The sequence below is a fragment of the Mustelus asterias genome, chromosome 4 (assembly GCF_964213995.1).
Source record: "Mustelus asterias chromosome 4, sMusAst1.hap1.1, whole genome shotgun sequence".
Classification (NCBI taxonomy): domain Eukaryota; kingdom Metazoa; phylum Chordata; class Chondrichthyes; order Carcharhiniformes; family Triakidae; genus Mustelus; species Mustelus asterias.
Window position 1 is genome coordinate 4,149,358 of NC_135804.1, and position 20,486 is coordinate 4,169,843.

The 20,486-nt window shown below is 46.8% G+C and overlaps 1 protein-coding gene across 1 annotated transcript in view; it reads right to left on the reverse strand.

Annotated features, from left to right (window-relative positions):
• The window catches only part of bean1 (brain expressed, associated with NEDD4, 1), an 87,797-nt gene that overhangs the window by 49,680 nt on the left and 17,631 nt on the right, over positions 1 to 20,486 (reverse strand). The window lies entirely within an intron of this gene.

A 20,486-nucleotide genomic window follows, 5' to 3' on the forward strand; every position in this document is an offset into this window, starting at 1 on the left:
TGGGCAGCCATTAGCAGTTTTTTCCCCTGGTTTCTGTGGCTATGACTCATTTTTCATTCCCTCCCCCTGCAATATAAATATCTCCCACTTTCTGTGCCTTTTAGCTTTGACAAAGGGTCATCTGGACTTGAAACGTCAGCTCTTTTCTCTCCTTACAGATACTGCCAGACCAGTTGAGATTTTCCAGCGTTTTCTCTTTTGGTTTCAGATTCCAGGATCCGCAGTAATTTGCTTTTATCCCTTTATAAGTACTCGAGGTATTGACTCAAACGATACCCTTCACCTGTGTATCGTAAAATAACAACCTCCCCTTAAACAGTCTACATCTCTGAGCAATGAAGGATGCCAACTGTAAATGCCAGTAATGGTGCCAGGAGTTAGTTCCTAGTCCTATGAACATCCTCCCGTCTGTATTCAGTTCCTTTTGAGACTGCAAGGAAGGACTTGGTGTTGGGGTTGAATAGAGGGAGCTTTACATTGCAACAATTCAGATTAAACCTGGGCAGGATACAGTTAAATAGACAATGGATTCCAGTTTGGAAATATGTTCCATCTTCAGTTGAAGAACCCCACAAAAAACATCAACCTCAACTGCAGATATTTGTTGTTTATAGAATGCATTACAAAGAAATATCAATCTGGAAGATATCAGCATGGAACTACAAATAAGAATTTGGTGTCATCACACCTGGGTCTGGTGTATAGTTTTGGTCTCCTTATCTGAGGAAGGATGTATGTGCTTGAGAGAGAGTGCAACCCAGGTTCATGAGATTGATTCCTGGGGTCTGAGTGTTGTCCTATGATGAGAGGTTGATTAAAAATGGCATAGATTCTCTGGAATAAGAGATGATCTCATTCATAGAAATCACAGAATCAAAGAAACCCTACAGTGTAGGAGGAGGCCATTTGGCCCATTGACAGTTGTCTGCACCAACAACAGTCCCACCTAGACCCTATCCGTGTAACCCCACATATTTACCCCGCTAATCCCTCTAACCTACACATCCGGGAGACTAAGGGGCAAGTTAGCATGGCCAATGCACCTAACCCGCACATCTTTGGACTGTGGGAGGAAGCCGGAGCACCTGGAAGAAACCCACGCAGACACGGGGAGAATGTGCAAACTGTGACCCAAGCTGGGAATCAAACCCAGGTCCCTGGAGCTTTGAGGCAGCAGTGCTAACCACTGTGCCACCATGTTGCCCTTAAATGTATAATATCCTAGGTGGATTTGACAGCTGTGAGATTGTTGTCATGCTGGTACAGGGATATCGTACTGTCAACTTTCAGTCAATACTTTTAAAATTTGGACACCAGCAAGCTATTAAAATGGCTGCTGTTAATCATGTGATCTTAGGCATTTGAGCTACAAACAAAAGCAAATCTCCAGCGAGTGTGGACATTCACAGTCATCCCGAGAATTTAGATGTCTCTTTGTTGAGGATGGCCCAACATTAAACTATCGCACCTCCATACTGTCTGTCTCCTTGCTTGGTGCTGGGAAAAAAGGGAACTCAATTTGTGGCAGATGGAATTGAATGGTCACTATCTACCTTCCGTTGTATCATGATGGTTTTACCATCCAAACTAGAAATGGGTGAATCTCAAAGGTGTTAAAATACAACACAGGTTGTCAGAATCAAAATGAACACCCACTCTTAGTTTGAAAATGCCTTGAACATGTCGAAGGTCAGGTGGTGAGGACAGTAGCGGGTATGGGGGGGCGGCGGGGGGGGGGGGGGGGGGGGAGGCGGTAGGGGATCATGTTGTTGTCTGGTTTCAAAAATCCAAAAGCTATCAAACTATCGGTTCAGCCAGTCTGCGAACCAGACTCACAGAAACTGCGAGACACCAGCCTGCCGGAGTACCTAACCTGTCCCAGTTTTGCAGCTTGCCCGAGAACCAGCCTCCTGGCTAGTTGACTGCAAGAAACCCCACAACTGGTCGGGAACTCTTCGCTTCAACAGACTCTCACTTCAAATTTAAAGCATCAAAGCCATCCAAGAAATCACAAACCGACCACGTGGGAGGCAAGAATTGGCAAACCAGAGACTGAGGCAACTATAATCTGTAAAAGAATATTACCGTATCTGTATTTAACCTTTGTGTGTGTGTGAACGAGTGTGTGGGATGTCATGTTTAAGTCGGGGTAAGTGTGTGAGAATAAATAATCTTCGTTATTTTAAACTCACAAAAGTTTGTTGCTGAATTATTTAATCGGAATCCACACACCAAGGTTAATAAAGCACACCCCCCTTTCCATACAAAATATACTGATCACAGGCGGTAGAAAACATACAAATCCTTTCCTTATGTCTGTGGTTGGAGAGGAGGCAGGGAATCAGGATAAGGTGATGGCCTTTTCAGATTGCGATTCTTCTTCAGAGCACCGTGGATGCTCAGACTTTAGGCCAGTTTAAGATTGAGGCTGATAGGTTTTTGGACACTTGGGTAATCGAGGAACATGGGGATAAGATGGGAAAGCAGAACTGGGGCAAATCATCGGCCAAGATCTTGCTGAATGACAGAGCAGGCTCAAGAGGTCCAGTGTCAACTCAAACTCCTTTATCACGCAGCAAAGATCGCACCATACATAGTCTGTAGTCTCACAACACTCGGTTAAAGTCCAACAGGATTATTTGGTCTCACCAGCTTTCGGAGCACTGCTCCTTCATCAGGTGAGTGAAGGGACAGCACTGCAAAAGCTCGTGCTACCAAATAAACCTGTTGGGCTTTAACCTGGTGTTGTGAGAATACTTACTGTGCCTACCCCAGTCCAACGGCAGAAAGTCCACATCACACACACCATACATCTCACAGACTGGAGCCACATGTCAGGCATCTTAAGTTGGATGCCACACAGATGCAAAAACCGCTCAAGAAGCTCAATGCCACCCAGGTTTGACTCATTCACCACCTTAAACATTCACTTCCTCCATCACTGACGCACAGTGGCAGCCATGTGTACCATCCATAATATGCAGTAGAGCAACTCTCCAAGGCTCCTTTGACAGGGCAGCACGGTGGCACAGTGGTTAGCACTAGGGTTCAATTCTGGGCTTGGGTCACTATCAGCGTGGAGTTTGCACGTTCTCCCTGTGTCTGTGTGGGTTTCCTCTGGGTGCTCCGGTTTCCTCTCACAGTCCAAAGATGTGCGAGCTAGATGGATTGGCCATGATAAATTGTCCATTAGTGCCAAGGGGATTAGCAGAGTAAATATATGGGGTTACAGGGATAGGGCCTGGGAGAGATTGTTGTTGGTGCAGGCTCGATGGGCCGAATGGCCTCTTTCTGCACTGCAGGGATTCTATGATTCTATGACAGCACCTTCCAAACTCACGATCTCTACCACATAGAAGGAAAAGGGCAGCAGGTACATTAGAGGACCACCACCTGCAAGTTCCCCTCAAATTCACACACCATCCTGATCTGGGAATATATCATTGTTCCTTCACTGTCGCTGGGTCAAAATCCTGGAACTCCCTCCCCAGCAGCATTGTGGGTGTTTCGAAAACATATGATGGTAGCAGTTCAAGAGGGCCAATCACTACCACCTTCTCAAGGGCAATTAGGGATGGGCAATAAATGCTGGCTGAACGAGTGATGGCCACATCCCATGAGCGAATAAAAAAAAGGACCTAAAGTTTACGCACTGCCCCGAAGACACTGTAACGCGAGCTTATAGGTCCCCTGAAGGTAAAGGCTTGGACATGGCTGCATTAGGTGGATGTACAGTATTGCTTTCAGAGTAGAGTAAGGCATTATGCATTTTCTAGTCAAAATCCCGGTACTTATGGAACAGACATCCTCTGCCCAGCAGTAAACAGTGGCATGTAATAGTTGATATAAATTTAACAAGTTCAGCATTTAGGGGGCAGTCATCATTTTTCTGGTGTCAGAATTCAAATTGCCGGGAATAGGAAAGGAAATGAAAGATGTGCAGGCGATTTTCTTCCGAATTGGAGTGGGAAATGTTTAAGCACCTGGCACTCGGCAAGCTTCCCCATCACAATTAATCTCTAACTCACCACAGCATTGACAACCAATGGAATTTAGTGCATTGAAACAGAGGCCACTTTAAACACAGCTCCATCTTAGCAGCAGAATAGGATCCTCAGGCATCACGTGGCATAATGTTCATGAATATGAAAAGGCCGGAATTTTCCGGTCATTCACGCATGTGGGATTCTCCGGTCCTACTGGCAGCGCACACCCGCTCGTGGGTTTCCCGCCAGTGTGGGGGGGTTGGGTGATGTCAATGGGAATTCCCAGAGACAGGGACCAGAGAATCCCGCCGTGAGCAAACAATGTGTCACCTCCCGCCGGCAGGAAGCACGTGGCTGGGAGGCTGGAGAATCTTACCCAACACAGTACTGGAATGAGATAGAGAATCTGGTGAACTGGTGCGGCAACAATAATCTCTCCCTCAATGTCAACAAAATGAAGGAGATTGTCATTGACTTCAGGAAGAGAACATGCCCCTGTCTACATCAACGGGGACGAAATAGAAAGAGTCGAAAGCTCCCAAGTTATTAGTTGTCCAGATCACCAACAACCTGTCCTGGTCCCCCCATGCCGTCACTATAGTTAAGAAAGCCCCACCAAGGCCTCTACTTTCTCAGAAGACGAAGGAAATTTGGCATGTCAGCTACGACTCTCATCAACCTTTACAGATGCACCGTAGAAAGCATTCTTTCTGGTTGTATCACAGCTTGGTATGTCTCCTGCTCTGCCCAGGACCGCAAGGAACTACAAAAGGTCATGAATGTAGCCTAATCCATCACACAATCCCTTCTCTAAGTAAGGTATGCTTTGTCTGTATAGCGCACAAGAAACAATACTTTTCGCTGTTTGTTAATACATGTGACAATAATAAATCAAATCAAATCAAATCAAAAAACATGTTAACCTTCGGACTCGCCATGTGAAATTTCACTGGAAATTGGCCAGAATATACGAAGAACCAATGGAAATATTGAGTTATGGCCATTATTATGAGAGCTGGTCTGTAGGTAGCACTCTCGTCTCTGACAGAAGGTCGTGGGTTCAAAATTCTCTAAATCAACAGAGACCCCCTCACTTCAGCTTCACTGAAGCCATGCGGCTGATTCCCAGTTGGGCCGAGGGTTGTACACTCTGGGATCAAACCCTGGTGGTTGTGACTCACTGGAACGTGGCTGCAGTGAGGTATGTACGGTATGTAGCTTTCACCACCTCGGGACATCCCAAAGTACATTTAATCATTGTGCCAGAAACTTGCCCACAAAATCTAGACTGACACTACAATGTAGTACTGAGCGAGTCCAGCATTGTCAAAAGTGCTGCTGCCTTTCAGATGAAATGTTACACTAAAGCCCAGTCTGTGCTGTGGGATAGGTGCTATAGAAATGCAAGTTGTTTCTTTCCTTGCTACTCCTGAAGCAGCCATGTCATTAATATTTAAAGGCTTTTAATGCTTTGTAATTAAAGTTTATTTATTAGTCACAAGTAAGGCTTACATTAACACTGCAATGAAGTTACTGTGAAAATCACCTAGCCGCCACACTCCAGCGCCTGTTCGGGTTAATGTACCTAACCAGCACGTCTTTCAGACTGTGGGAGGAAACCGGAGCACCCGGAGGAAACCCACGCAGATACGGGGGAGAATGTGCAGACTCCACACAGACAGTGACCCAAGCTGGGAATTGAACTCAAGTTGGGAATTAAGGCAGCAGCGCTAACCACTGTGCCACCATGTCACCCCAACAGCCTCCCATCCATTGACTCTGTCTACACTTCCCGCTGTCTCGGCAAGGCAGCAGCATAATTAAGGACCCCACGCAGCCCGGACATTCTCTCTTTTACCTTCTTCCGTCGGGAAAAATATACAAAAGTCTGAGGCCATGTACCAACCGACTCAAGAACAGCTTCTTCCCTGCTGCTGTCAGACTATTGAATGGACTTACCTTGCGTTAAGTTGATCTTTCTCTGCACCCTAGCTAAGACTGTAACACTACATTCTGCAATATCTCGTTTCCTTCTCTATGAACGGTATGCTTTGTCTATATAGCACGCAAGAAACAATACTGTTCACTGTATGTTAATACATGTGACAATAATAAATCAAATCAAATCAAATTAATTATGTGATGCAAAGATTGTTGTTTGAATGCAGTCTGCACTGGCTTTCAATTCATTCATATTGACTTATAACGAAGGGAATGGCTGTTTGCAAACAAGCAATGTTAATGCCTCAGCTTAAAGAGGGGGCTAAATGGATTTAATATCAAATCATTAAACATTCACACACTCATCTTTGCTCATTTAGTTTACCCTCTCGACAAAGCAAAGATCTCCCAGAGTCCCATTTCTCACCTCTCTATCTATTCCAATTATACACACACACCACGCAGACCGACAAAGGTTGGAACGGTTTAATAATGACGGCTTCCAACAACCGAAAGATCAACATTTAAATAGAAAGGGAAGGGAGATAGAAAAAGAACTGGGACTAAGTACGGTGGTTAGTAAGAGAGAGGGAGATAGACTAACAATGGGACCAACAATGGCAGTTTATATTACCCCATCTTTAGGAAGGGCAGGTTTCACCTTGCTGCCCTCTCACAGATCGGCGAATCTCTCTCAATGGTAATTAAAAAGAAACCACTAATTATGAAGAAAATTGGGTTTCTTTTGAAGAGCACAGAGAGGATTTAAGTGACACCTGGTGTCGACACCAAGCCATCTGCGACATCATTAATTGCTTCGTAGCAGCAAGGCGCCCTGGACCAACTGCTCTGTCTTTCAGGATACTTTGAGCAGCATTGGTGAAATCATTCATGTCGCTTCTCTCCAGTTTGCTCGTTGGTGCGCAGAATCCACCAGGGTTTTCAATCACCTGAAGAGGCTTAATTAAAGTTCTCCAAATCAACAGAGACCCCCTCACTTTAGCTTCACTGAAGCCATGCGGCTGATTCCCAGTTGGGCCGAGGGTTGTACACTCTGGTATCAGACCCTGGTGTTTGTGACTCACTGGAGCGTGGCCGCAGTGAGGTATGTACAGTGACAGGTTTAAAACAACTTATATTTCCGATTGCATCTCTCATAAGAACATAAGAAATAGGAGCAGGAGTAGGCCATCTAGCCCCTCGAGCCTGCCCCGCCATTCAATAAGATCATGGCTGATCTGAAGTGGATCAGTTCCACTTACCCGCCTGATCCCCGTAACCACCTCGGGACGTCCCAAAGTACATTGAGTCATTGTCAAAATTCAGGGAACGTGGCAGCTAACTATTCACCCAACCGAGAATCATAGAGTGGTTACTGCACAGAGTGGGCCTTTCAGCCCATCGCCTCTGTACTGGCTCGCTGAAAAAGTAACTCAGCTCTCAGCTAATCCTATTACCTCACCCTTTCCCTGTATCCCTGCCAATTACTTTCTCTTTCGGTGCTCATCCAATTCCCTTTTAGAATCCCAACAGTGCAGAAGGAGGCCATTCAGCCCATCGAGTCAGCACCGACTCTGACAGAGTATCTTACCCAGGCCCTCTCCCCCACCCTATCCCCATGACTCCATGCAGTTACCATGGCTAATCCCCCTAACCTGCACATCTTTGTGACACTAAGGGGCAATTTAGCCAGCAGCTTGAGGCAGAGAGCACGATTGCACATGCTCAGATCTCTGTGCTCTGAGATGTAGAGATCTGTCTGTCACTGCCTCCCCCAGCTACCATTAACCTCCATGGCCGATCGGTCCCTCCTCAGCTATTGTTTCACACCGCGGCCTCTCTCTGGCCGATCGGTCCCCCCCCCTGCTATTGCCTATCACACCGCCCTCCCCCAACCCCAACTCCGCACGGACCAATCGGCTGGTGGGGTGAAATGGTAAGACTGCCCCCACTGTGAAGGAAACCTGCAATACATGGAAACGAGTGTCATCTCTGCAGAGCTCCGAGATATTCCACAATATGGGAACAATCTTTGTTTGCCCGATACCCCTTTAAACCTCCTTGCAAAATGAGACCCAATACTCCAAGCTTTTCGTAACTAAAACCTCTCATTCCTGGTTCAATTCCAGAGAATCTCCGCTATCCCAATCAGTGGCACTAACATATTTCCTTCGGTGGGTTGCTCAGAATCCCATGCAATACTCAAATGAAACAAATTCAACATTAATTCCATGTGTTTCTATTCAATGCTTCCATCCATAAAACACACAACCTCATTTCCCATTATATGGCCTTTTCCACCTGCATTTTCAGCTTTTCTAATCTACACTCCAGGAACTCCCTTTGTTAAGAATCTTTAAATTGAATTTACAGCAGAGAAATGGGTCAGTTGTGAATCGCTCACCACCCAGCTTCATCTCACCCTGTCAGCATATCCATCAGTTCTTTTTCCCTCTCGTGTGTTTAATCTTGCTTACTATTATTATTTAGTAGTGTCACAAGTAGGCTTACATAGGGGTGGCACAGTGGCGCAGTGGTTAGCACTGCTGTCTCACGGTGCCAGGGGGCTGTGTTCGATTCCTGGCTCGGGTCACTGTCTGTGTGGAGTTTGCACATTCCCCCCGTGTCTGTGTGGGTTTCCTCCGGGTGCTCCGGTTTCCCCGTACAGTCCAAAGACATGCTGGTTAGGTACATTGGCCGTGCTAAATTGATCCTCAGTGTACCCGAACAGGTGCTGGCGTGTGGTGACGAGGGGATTCTCACAGTAACTTCATTGCAGTGTTAATGTAAACCTACTTGTGACACTAACAAAGTAAATGAATACAATAAAATAGAGTGGTCAAAGGACAATTTCGTTATTGGAGAGTTGAATAAATTGGAACAGAATGTGAACAGAATGATTCATTTCGAATGGCCTCTATGTTGGATCCATTACGTTGTTCAGTATTGATTAAAGATTTCAACAGAACAAAAGCAACAAGGCTCTTTCAGGTGTTCAATAAAAAGCCCCATGAAGTTACAAGCCCTCTCAGAGACTGTCAGAACCTGTGTGTAATAATACATCATATTCCAGAGAACATTGTTGTATTGGACTTTGTTTGAATTTGGTAAACGTTAAATATTATGTTTTCTTGAGTGAAGCCACATTTTCTCAGAGATGCCGGATGAAGATTGGGAAGATGTGACACTGGCACACGGTGGTCCATTCCCTTCAATATTCAGCAAAACAAAACAAACTTGTGCCGGGGGCAGTGCCAGGGCAGAGTCCAGTGGGAGCACCTTGCTCGGGTCAAGCGAACTGCCCCACATGGTGCAACTCTCCAAGTTCTACAAGGAGTAGTGATGAAAGGTTGGTCTTAGACATCATGGACATGCCTAGGGTCATAGGAACACACTGGGCATTCAGGGATAACTAGACAGCTCAAGATGGCATCTTGTACAAAGGAAATAGCGTCATTAGGATGAGGGAAGAACATCCATTCAGCTATTAAGGAATTGAGTCACGTCTGAGGAAGGCCAGAGAAGTGCTCGACTGGACAAACAGAGGAGGCAATGGCCTAGTGGTATTATCGCTAGACTATTAATTTGAAACTCAGCTAATGTTCTGAGCACCTGTGTTCGAATCCCACCACGGCAGATGGTGGAATTTGAATTCAATAAAAAATATCCGGAATTAAGAATCTACTGATGACCTTGAAACCATTGTTAATTGTTAGAAAAACCCATCTGGTTCACTAATGTCCTTTAGGGAAAGAAATCCACCGTCGTTACCTGGTCTGGCCTACATGTGACTCCAGAGCCACAGCAATGTGGTTGACTCTTAACTGCCCTCTGAAATGGCCTAGCAAGCCGCTCAGTTCAAGGGCAACTAGGGATGGGCAATGAATGCTGGCCAGCCAGCGACGCCCATGTCTCACGAATGAATTAAAAAAAACATGGTCGATGAAATTGAAGCCCACATCAGCCAGCGTGGAGTTTGTAATGAGTGCTAAACAAGCTGGAGAACTGTTGATGACGCAGGACATCCCAAACAGACAATGGATGAAGCTGGAAATAGACCTCTTCACTACAGCAGGAGCTAGTTATTACCATTCTGACGACTGGGTGTTAGACCAGCTGATGTCAATGGTGAGACTGTCGAATGACTGAAAACACACTTCCGGCATTCCGACATTGTGACAAGTGACAATGGCCCTCCGTTCATGAATGAAGAGTTCAGCTGCTTCACAAAGGATTGGGGAATTCAGCACTATGCAATAATCCCTGCACTATCCCCAGCTGCATGTAAAGGCTGAGGCAACAGTGAGAATCATCAAAGGAATCGTCAAGAAACAGAGCGAATCTAGCACAGGATTATAACAGGGCAATCCTCAAGTGGACAGACACACTAGCTGTAGGCATGGATAGTTCTAGTCCAAAGACTAAGGTCATACTGCATCCAAACTACTCTTCCAATAAAAAAAAAGCTACTGATGCGTGAAGTAATAACAGGTGTGTGTGAGAAAATCAAGGTGAAACAGCAGAAAGCCAAAGGCCTAGTGGTATTATCACTGGACTATTAATCCAGAAACTCAGTTAATGTTCTGGGGACTCGGGTTCGAATCCTGCCACAGCAGATGGTGGAATTTGAATTCAATTAAAAATATCTGGAATTAAGAACCTATTGACGACCATGAAACCATTGTCGATGGTCGGAAAAATCTATCTGGTTCACTAATGTCCTTTAGGGAAGGAAATCTGTTGTCCTTACCTGGTCTGGCCCACATGTGACTCCAGAGCCACAGCAATGTGGTTGACTCTTAACTGCCCTCGGGCAACTAGGGATGGGCAATAAATGCTGGCCAGCCAGCGACACCCATGTCCCAGGAATGAATAAATAAAAGTTTGACTTGGACAAGATTGCTAAGCCACTAACGGAGTTGAGCATTGAGAACCCATCAGGGTACAAACCTTGAATGCTCTCAACAGCAATCAACACATGTGGAAATGTAGGATATGTCATAGAAGAATCATAGAAACCCTACAGTGCAGAAGGAGGCCATTCGACCCATCGTGGGATTGTGGTCGGTGCAGACCACAATCCCACCCAGGCCCTACCCCCACATATTTACCCACTAATCCCTCTAATCTACGCATCCCAGGACTCTAAGGGGCAATTTTTAACCTGGCCAATCAAACTAACCCGCACATCTTTGGACTGTGGGAGGAAACTGGAGCACCCGGAGGAAACCCACGCAGACACGAGGAGAATGTGCAAACTCCACACAGACAGTGACCCGAGCCAGGAATCGAACCCGGGACCCTGGAGCTGTGAAACAGCAGTGCTAACCACTGTGCTACCGTGCCGCCCCAATGTGTAGAGCAGTTAAGTTAAAGTTTACTTATTAGTGTCACAAGTAGGCTTACATTAACACTGCAATGAAGTTGCTGTGAAAATCCCCTGATCGCCACACTCCGGCACCTGTTCGAGTACACTGAGGAAGAATTTAGCACGGCCAATGCACCTAACCAACGTATCTTTCGGACTGTGGGAGGAAACCGGAGCACCCGGAGGAAACCCACGTAGACACGGGGAGAATGTGCAAGCTCCACACAGACAGTGACCCAAGCTGAGAATTGAGGCAGCAGTGCGAAATATCTCGATCGTGTGTGGTGGATGTGGCTAATCAAATATTCCTGCTCAACCGCGGGTCTGTACACACAACTGGAGAACTGTTCCTCACTGCAGCTGGAGGAGGAGCAGGAAGAGGAGGAATGATGGGGATTAGGAGGGAATATGAAGCAGTCGGGATGCCTGAAACCGCTCACACAGCTGCCCGGGATACGCGGGACACTCTCATTCAGGCAAATTTCAGCGAATGTGAGGCAGTGTAACCATCTGGCACATTAATACTGAACTCTCTGTGTTTCCCCATACTTACATCACACTCACCAGCATCATCCCCTTCCTCAATCAACAATCCACCCCCGTCACTGACAGCCATTACTCAGCTTCTTGTCCGACCATCTTTCCCAAGGTTGAAAGTTACTTCACAGTAAGAAGTTTAACAACACCAGGTTAAAGTCCAACAGGTTTATTTGGTAGCAAAAGCCACACAAGCTTTCGGAGCTGCAAGCCCCTTCTTCAGGTGAGTGGGAACTCTGTTCACAAACAGAGCATATAAAGACACAAACTCAATTTACATGAATAATTATTATTCATGTAAATTGAGTTTGTGTCTTTATATGCCCTGTTTGTGAACAGAATTCCCACTCACCTGAAGAAGGGGCTTGCAGTTCCGAAAGCTTGTGTGGCTTTTGCTACCAAATAAACCTGTTGGACTTTAACCTGGTGTTGTTAAACTTCTTACTGTGTTTACCCCAGTCCAACGCCGGCATCTCCACATCATGAAAGTTACTTGGCAGGAAACAGGCACCAATGGAGGTGGTTGGATAAAAGAGCTTTGAAATATGCATAAACACTGAGATAAAAGTGACAATGAAGCACAATTTTAAATTCCCGAGTGGCTTCACTTGTGCAGTGATGAATCCTTTCTCTTTCTATAGCGGTCAAGTGGTTATTGGATAAACATATGGATGATATTGGAATAGTGTAGATTAGAGGGGCTTTAGATTGGTACCACTGATCGGCGCAACATCGAGGGCCAAAGGGCCTGTACTGCGCTGTAAGGTTCTATGTTCTATGTTCTTTTCCTATTATCCTGTAGCTCCAGCAGAGTTAGCGATAGGCTACTTGTTCCCCTGCTCTGACCACTCAGATGTTCTTGGCTGACATCCCAGGCAGCTGTGTGAGTGGCTTTGGGGCGGCGCGGTGGCACAGTGGTTAGCACTGCTGCTTCACAGCTCCAGGGACCCGGATTCGATTCCCAGCTCGGGTCACTGTCTGTGTGGAGTCTGCACGTTCTCCCCGTGTCTGTGTGGGTTTCCTCTGGGTGTTCCGGTTTCCTCCCACAGTCCAAAGATGTGTGGGTTAGGTTGGTTGGCTGTGCTAAGTTGTCTCTTAGTATCAGGGGGATTAGTAGGGTAAATATGTGGGGTCACAGAGATAGGGCCTGGGTGGGATTGTTGTTGGTGCAGGCTTGAAGGCCTGAATGGTCTCCTTCTGCACTGCAGGTGTTTTATTCTATGACATCCTTTGGGTTTCGGAGCCTGACCCCACCACTGCGCTCCCCCCCCCCACCGCCCCCCCCACCCCTCCCACCACCCACCATCCCCCACTCAAAACTAGCCCAGAGCCAGGCTCAGCTATCCGAACAGAAGGCAGCAGGTGCGGCTTGGACCTAAATGGAGCAAGTGGAGAGGAGCCGACAGCACCTGGAGCAGAGTTCCCACTCCCATGTCTCCTCCCTCCATCTTCCCTCTCATGCCTAGCTACTGTCCCCTGTTGGGTAGGAGCTGGTGAGCACCTCGCTGCGATTGAGTGAAGCACAGAACTCACAGCCTGAGGGTTCCCGCAATCCTGAGTGTGCAGAACATTGGTCAGGGTCAGTACGCACTCGATCTCTGACAGGGTCTGATGTTCCATGCAGGTGGCCACCCTTTCCATTGATGAAAACATCAGCATGCAGGCCTGAGACACCACAGCAGTTCTGGTGGAGAGCAAAGCAGTGTTATTGAACTTGTAAAAGACACGGCACAGCTTGGCCTCAGCTGGAGCACTGCAGCAGGTTCTGGGCACTGCACGTTCGGAAGGATGAAAGCACCGGAGAGAGTGGAGACAAAATTCACATGAATGGTTCCAGGGATGAGAAACTTCAGTTATGACGAGAGATTGGAAAGGTTGGGACTGTTCCCCTTGGAGAGAAGAAGGCTGAGAAGAGACTTGATAGAGATGTTCAAAATCTTGAGGAGTCCAGACAGAGTGGATTGGGAAAAACCGTTCCTATTTGTGAAAGAATCGAGAATGAGGGGGACACAGATTTGAATTAACTGGTGAAAGAAGCGAAAGTAATGTGAAAAAATATCTGTTTCACACAGCGAGTGGTTAGGATCTGGAATGCACTGTCTGAGAGTGTGGTGGAGACAGATTCACACAGCGGGTGGTTAGGATCTGGAATGTACTGTCTGAGAGTGTGGTGCAGACAGATTCACACAGCGAGTGGTTAGGATCTGGAATGCACTGTCTGAGAGTGTGGTGGAGACAGATTCACACAGCGAGTGGTTAGGATCTGGAATGTACTGTCTGAGAGTGCGGTGGAAACAGATTCACACAGCGGGTGGTTAGGATCTGGAATGCACTGTCTGAGAGTGCGGTGGAAACAGATTCACACAGCGAGTGGTTAGGATCTGGAATGCACTGTCTGAGAGTCTGGTGGAGACAGATTCACACAGCGAGTGGTTAGGATCTGGAATGCACTGTCTGAGAGTGTGGTGGAGACAGATTCACACAGCGAGTGGTTAGGATCTGGAATGCACTGTCTGAGAGTCTGGTGGAGACAGATTCACACAGCGAGTGGTTAGGATCTGCAATGCACTGTCTGAGAGTGTGGTGGAGACAGATTCACACAGCGGGTGGTTAGGATCTGGAATGCACTGTCTGAGAGTGTGGTGGAGACAGATTCACACAGTGAGTGGTTAGGATCTGGAATGCACTGTCTGAGAGTGTGGTGGAGACAGATTCACACAGCGAGTGGTTAGGATCTGGAATGTACTGTCTGAGAGTGTGGTGGAGACAGATTCACACAGCGAGTGGTTAGGATCTGGAATGTACTGTCTGAGAGTGTGGTGGAGACAGATTCACACAGCGAGTGGTTAGGATCTGGAATGTACTGTCTGAGAGTGCGGTGGAGACAGATTCACACAGTGAGTGGTTAGGATCTGGAATGTACTACCTGTCGTGGAGACAGATTTGATCAAAATATTCAAAAGGGAATTAGACTGTTATCTGAAAAGGAAGAATGTGCAGGGCTGTGGGGAGAAGGTGGTACAATGGCATTAAATTAACTGTTGATTTGGAGAGCTCGTGCAGACATGATGGGCTGAATGGCCTCTTTTTTTTGCTGTAGCAATTCTGTGAATCTCTTTCTGATGTTGTCTGGTACGGCTAGAAATGCCGACAGAACACACAAATATAGAAAGATTTAAAAGAGAGAAGGATCTGGAATGCACTGTCATTTTCATTCTAGCTGAGAAAAAGCTATTCAGTCTGATACATCTTCCAGCTCTTAGTCTGCCATCCTGTCCTGAGTTTTTCAAATGCAATGGATGTTTCTGTCCTCATCATCTCTCTAGAGAGTGAGTTCCAGATAGCCCCATGCTCTGGCTGAAAAGAATTTCCCAAATTCTCCTTTGATCTTCTGCCAATAACTTTAAACCCTTCCCGTGTGGTGACTGACCTTTCTGCAAAAAGGAACAATGTCCTTTCTATCGATCCAACCTAAGCCCCTCACAATTTTGTATCCTCCAGTTAAACCTCCCATCAGACTACTGTGTTCGAAAGGAAACAAACAGTCTATCCAATCTCTCGAGGCTAAAACACCCCATCTTTAGCAAACTCCTCTGAAATCTCTTCTGTAGCCTGCCTCGTGTGGTCACATCCTTCATGTAATGCGATGTTTACCTACTGTATTCAGTATGCTAGCTATAGGCTAATTAATGTTTTATGCAGTTTATGAACCTCCCTGCACATAAGAACAATGCAAATATATAAATTAGGAGCAAGAGTTGCCCACTCGGTCCCTCGGGCCTGCTCTGCCATTCAATAAGGTCATGGCTGATCTGATTGGAACCTCCTGCCTACACCTGGTGACCTTTCACCTCCCCCCTCTATTCACCAAGCACCTATCTAGCTCGGCCTTAAAAAGGAAGAAGCTCCAAAGACTTGCAACTCTCTGAGAGAAAAACCGTATTCGCATCTCTGTCAAAATAGGCACTTTTTATTTTGAAACAATTTCCTTATTTGGAAACAATGACCCCTCGTTCTAGTGAAAGAGGAAACATCCTCTCCACAGCCACCCTGTCAAGGACTCATCAGGATCTTATAAGTACAACTGAGTTCCGTCTTACTCTTCTGAATCTTTGTTCTATTCATTCAAGAGGTGTGGGCTTCACTGGCCAGGCCAGCATTTATTGCCCATCCCTAATTGCCCATTGAGAAGGTGATGCTGAGCTGCCATCTTGAACCGCTGCAGTACCTGTGGTGTAGGCACACCCACAGTGCTGTTAGGGAGGGAGTTCCAGGATTTTGACCTGGTGACAGTGAAGGAACAGTAACTAAGACCCTATCGCTCAAAAAACAACCTCTCCCTTGACATTTGTCCAATGGATCTGTTCTGATCCTTGCAGGGTCTATTTAAATAGCGATGTATTGGCTGGGAGTGTGAATCGTCAGCGAGTTGTCCAACCCTGCCCCATCAGAGGTAACATCCGGTCTACAGCTACTTCGTCAATCCCACTTATCATCTTTCACACCTCAATTAGATCTCATCTCCTTCTTCTAAATTCCAGGGAGTATCGGCATAAACTGCCTAATCTCCCTTTGTAAATCAAACGCCCCATCTCTGGAATCAATCTGGTGAACCTCTTCTGAACCACCTCAGGGCCAAAAGGATTTACTGGGGAAAAGCTTCGACAAAGGGTCATCTGGACTTGAAACGTCAGCTCTTTTCTCTCCTTACAGATGCTGCCAGACCTGCCGAGATTTTCCAGCATTTTCTCTCTTAGGGTTTATAGGAGGCCAGGTTTAAATCTCACTGACAATAAAAGGAGGCAGTATTCTGAAAAATATATCTTAAAAAAAACCCCAGATAATCCAGGGGAGGGATTGGATTACGTACAGGAAAAAGAAAGGAATAAATGAAAATATATTTCAGACATCAGAAGCTGAGAAATATGATTTTTTTAAGAAAGTTTGTACCAAAGCAAATTAAATGCAAACAATTTCTCAGAGAATCTAATTTGAAATTTGCTTAACCCACTTTTAGCACCATTTTAACTGGAGTTTTTTAATCTCCTGGGAAATCTGTTGTCTTGTCAGGTCAAATACCTTTGGAAGTGGGTTAATTAAATGCGGAACGCCGGACTGATTAGCACGAGAAAGGATTCAAGAATCTAAAATTAATTTATTTCATTAATATATCAATACACACACACACCTGCTCACTGTTCTATGCTCTGCACTTGGGGAGCACACAGTTAGATACAAAATGACAGGCAATATCAGTGACATTCATCAACTTGCAGGTGAGACAGACAGAGATCTCTGTGTTCATCCAGTTGTGACCTCTATCTCCGGTTTCCTTCCATCCACCATTGGTGGTGATGCTTCCAGCCGTTTAGGCTCTAAGCTGTGAAATTCCCTCCCTTAAACTTTCTCCCCCTCTCTGCCTCTTGTAGACATTCCTAAAAACCTACCTCTCTGATCAAGCTTTCTTTGATTTGATTTATTATTTTCACATGTATTAGTATACAGTGAAAAATATTGTTTATTGCGCACTATACAGACAAAGCATACCGTTCATAGAGAAGGAAATGAGAGAGTGCAGAATGTAGTGTTCCAGTCATAGCTAGGGTGTGGAGAAAGATCAACTTAATGCGAGGTTGGTCCATTCAAAAGTCTGACAGCAGCAGGGAAGAAGCTGTTCTTGAGTCGGTTGGTCCGTGACCTCAGACTTTTGTATCTTTTTCCCGATGGAAGAAGGTGGAAGAGAGAATGTCCGGGGTGCGTGGGGGTCCTTGATTAAGCTGGCTGCTTTCGGTAACCTTCTCTAATATTGCACGTGGCTCCTGACTGTGACATGCCTTGGGATGTTTTGCTGTGTTTCCTTTAACTACCCTTTCAAGACAGCTAATCATAGAATCAATCACAGAATCCCCACAGTGCAGAAAAGGTCCATTCGGCCCATCGAAAATGCACCGATTCTCTGAAAGAGCATCCTACCCAGGTCCTGCCCTCCACTCCATCCCCATAACCCCATGCACTTATCAAGGCCAAAACACTTAACCTGCGTATCTTTGGAGAGTGAGAGGAAACTGGAGCGCCCGGAGGAAACCCATGCAGACACAGGGAAAACGTGCAAACTCCACACAGACAGTGACCCAAGTCAGGAATCGAACCCGGGTCCCTGGTGCTGTGAGGCAGCAGTGAATCATATCATAGAATCATAGAATCCTTACAGTACAGAAGGAGGCTACTCGGCCTATCAAGTCTGCACCAACTATAATCCCACCCAGGCCCGATCCCAGTATTTACCCTGCTATTCCCCCTGACACTAATGGGCAATTTATCATGGCCAATCAACCTAACCCGTACAACTTTGGACTGTGGGGGGAAACCGGAGCACCTGGAAGAAACCCACGCAGACATGGGGAGAACGTGCAAACTCCACACAGACAGTGACCCAAGCGCGGGTCCCTGGCGTTGTGAGGCAGCAGTGCTAACCACTGTGCCACCGTGCCGCCCATGTCTAAAACACCTTGATTGGGAGGCCTTTTAATCTCAAGGATGCTAAAGACTAATCAGTACAACCTGTCCTTGTCTAGCCCCAATACAATTCTCAGTTTGAAGGGCCTCCTCGTCAAGGTCAGTATATTGTGCTGAGGTGCAGTGCCCAGAACTGGACACAGTGCTGCAGGTGGATTCAAATCAGAGTTTCCTACAACCCTGTACTGGGGAAAAAAGCAAATTACTGCGGATGCTGGAATCTGAAACCAAAAGAGAAAACGCTGGAAAATCTCAGCAGGCCGGGCAGCATCTGTAAGGAGAGAAAAGAGCGGATGTTTCGAGTCCGGATGACCCTTTTTCAAAGCTTCGATAAAGGGTCATATGGACTCGAAACGTCAGCAATAAGGCAGATTCCTGAAGATGGCAGAAAGAGTCAGCGTGCAGGAAGAGGGGCCCTGGCCAACAACATGGGCATCTGATCAAAGGTCATTGATCTGAAACATTGGCTGGAATTTTACTGCCACGCCCGCCCCGATTCCGCCCTGGCACCCCAGGCTGGCAGAATGGAATTCTCCGTTAGCCTCAGGCGGGGTTTTATGAGCCTCGCCCGAGCGAGATCATAAAATCCCAGCCATTAACTCTGTTTTTCTTCCAGCAGACGGTGTCGGACCGGAGTGTTTCCCCCACATTGTTCTTATTTTACCCTCTGTATATCTGCAAGATCCATGTTGCTTGAGGGTGTAAATATACACATCCCTCCAGTGATCACTGTACATTATTTCACAATATAAACACCATTCATTGACTGGAAAACACACCAATGCTCCAACCACAACAGCAACAAACACAAACTTGGTCAATAAAGAAACGTAAACACAACACCAAGCTGGTTTGTCGAGATACGTGCCGTGATTTTGTGCCTGTGTTCGTCATGAGCACAAACAAGGACTGGAACACAACATCTCACAAGACTTGGAAAACGGGAATCTTGCTGGTGAGTTCTCGATTTCCGCATCTCCGCTCCAACCCCTCCCATTGGTGATGTAATGAGGTTCCTGTCCAGGGATGGTTGGTAACCTTATTTCAATAAATTTTAATATAATTACTGGGCTTCCCTATCATATTGTTCTCCCTCTTTTGGAACTTGGTGTGTGACTGTTTATCAAAACTGAAAACCAGGCGGAGAGAATACTCTGTGGGGTGGGGTGGGGGGTGGGGGGGTGGGGGGGGGGGGGGGTGCGGGGGGGGGGTGGTGGTGGTGCGGGGGGGTGCACAGGTAAGTCCTGATCTTGGGGGAAGAGGGACACGCCTGGCAGTGCTGGGTGAGTTGGGGGGACAGGGGCCTTGCACTGCCCATTGGCACTCTGGGTGCAGTGCCAGGGGGCAGTGCCAGAGGGCAGTGCTGGGGAGGGTGGTCCTCAGGGGAGTTCCATTGCGGGGGTGGGGGGAGGGGGGGGGGTTCCCTTTCCACACATGTGGCATGGTGGCACAGTGGTTAGCATTGCTGCCTCACAGTGCCAAGGACCTGGGGTCAATTCTGGCCTCGAGTCACTATCTGTGTGGACTTTGCACATTCTCCCTATGTCTGTGTGGGTTTCCTCCGGGTGCTCCGGTTTCCTCCCACAGTCCGAATGACGTGCTGGTTCGGTGGATTGGCCATGCTAAATTGACCCTTAGTGTCCCAAGATGTGTAGGTTAGGAGGATTAGCGGGGTAAATACTTGGGGTTACGGGCAACAGGTCTGGGTGGGATTTCCCCTTCGTGTCAGGGGGATTACGTGGGGTTGCGGGGAGAGGGCCTGGGTGGGATTGCTGTTGGTGTGGACTCGATGGGCCGAATGGCCTCCATCTGCACTGCCGGGATTCTATTTGTTGGGGGGCGGGGCGGATTTTCCTGTGCATGTGGGGCGGGGTGGGTGGGGTCCTGTATTCTCTATTGGAGATGAAGGCTGCCCAATCCTGGCATCCCAACTGCCTCCTTTTTCCAGCCAATGAACACAAGAAGGAATTCAGGTGAAATCTCTGTACCGATTGAAGAGTGAGAATCTGGAAGAGTTGAGTGAATGATATAATTGCATTGAAGAGGAACCCGGATACGCACAGCAAAGAGAATGAAATGCAAGATATGTGGATAGCAGTGAGGTGAAGCAGGGTGGAAGGAGTTTCAAGTGAAGCATG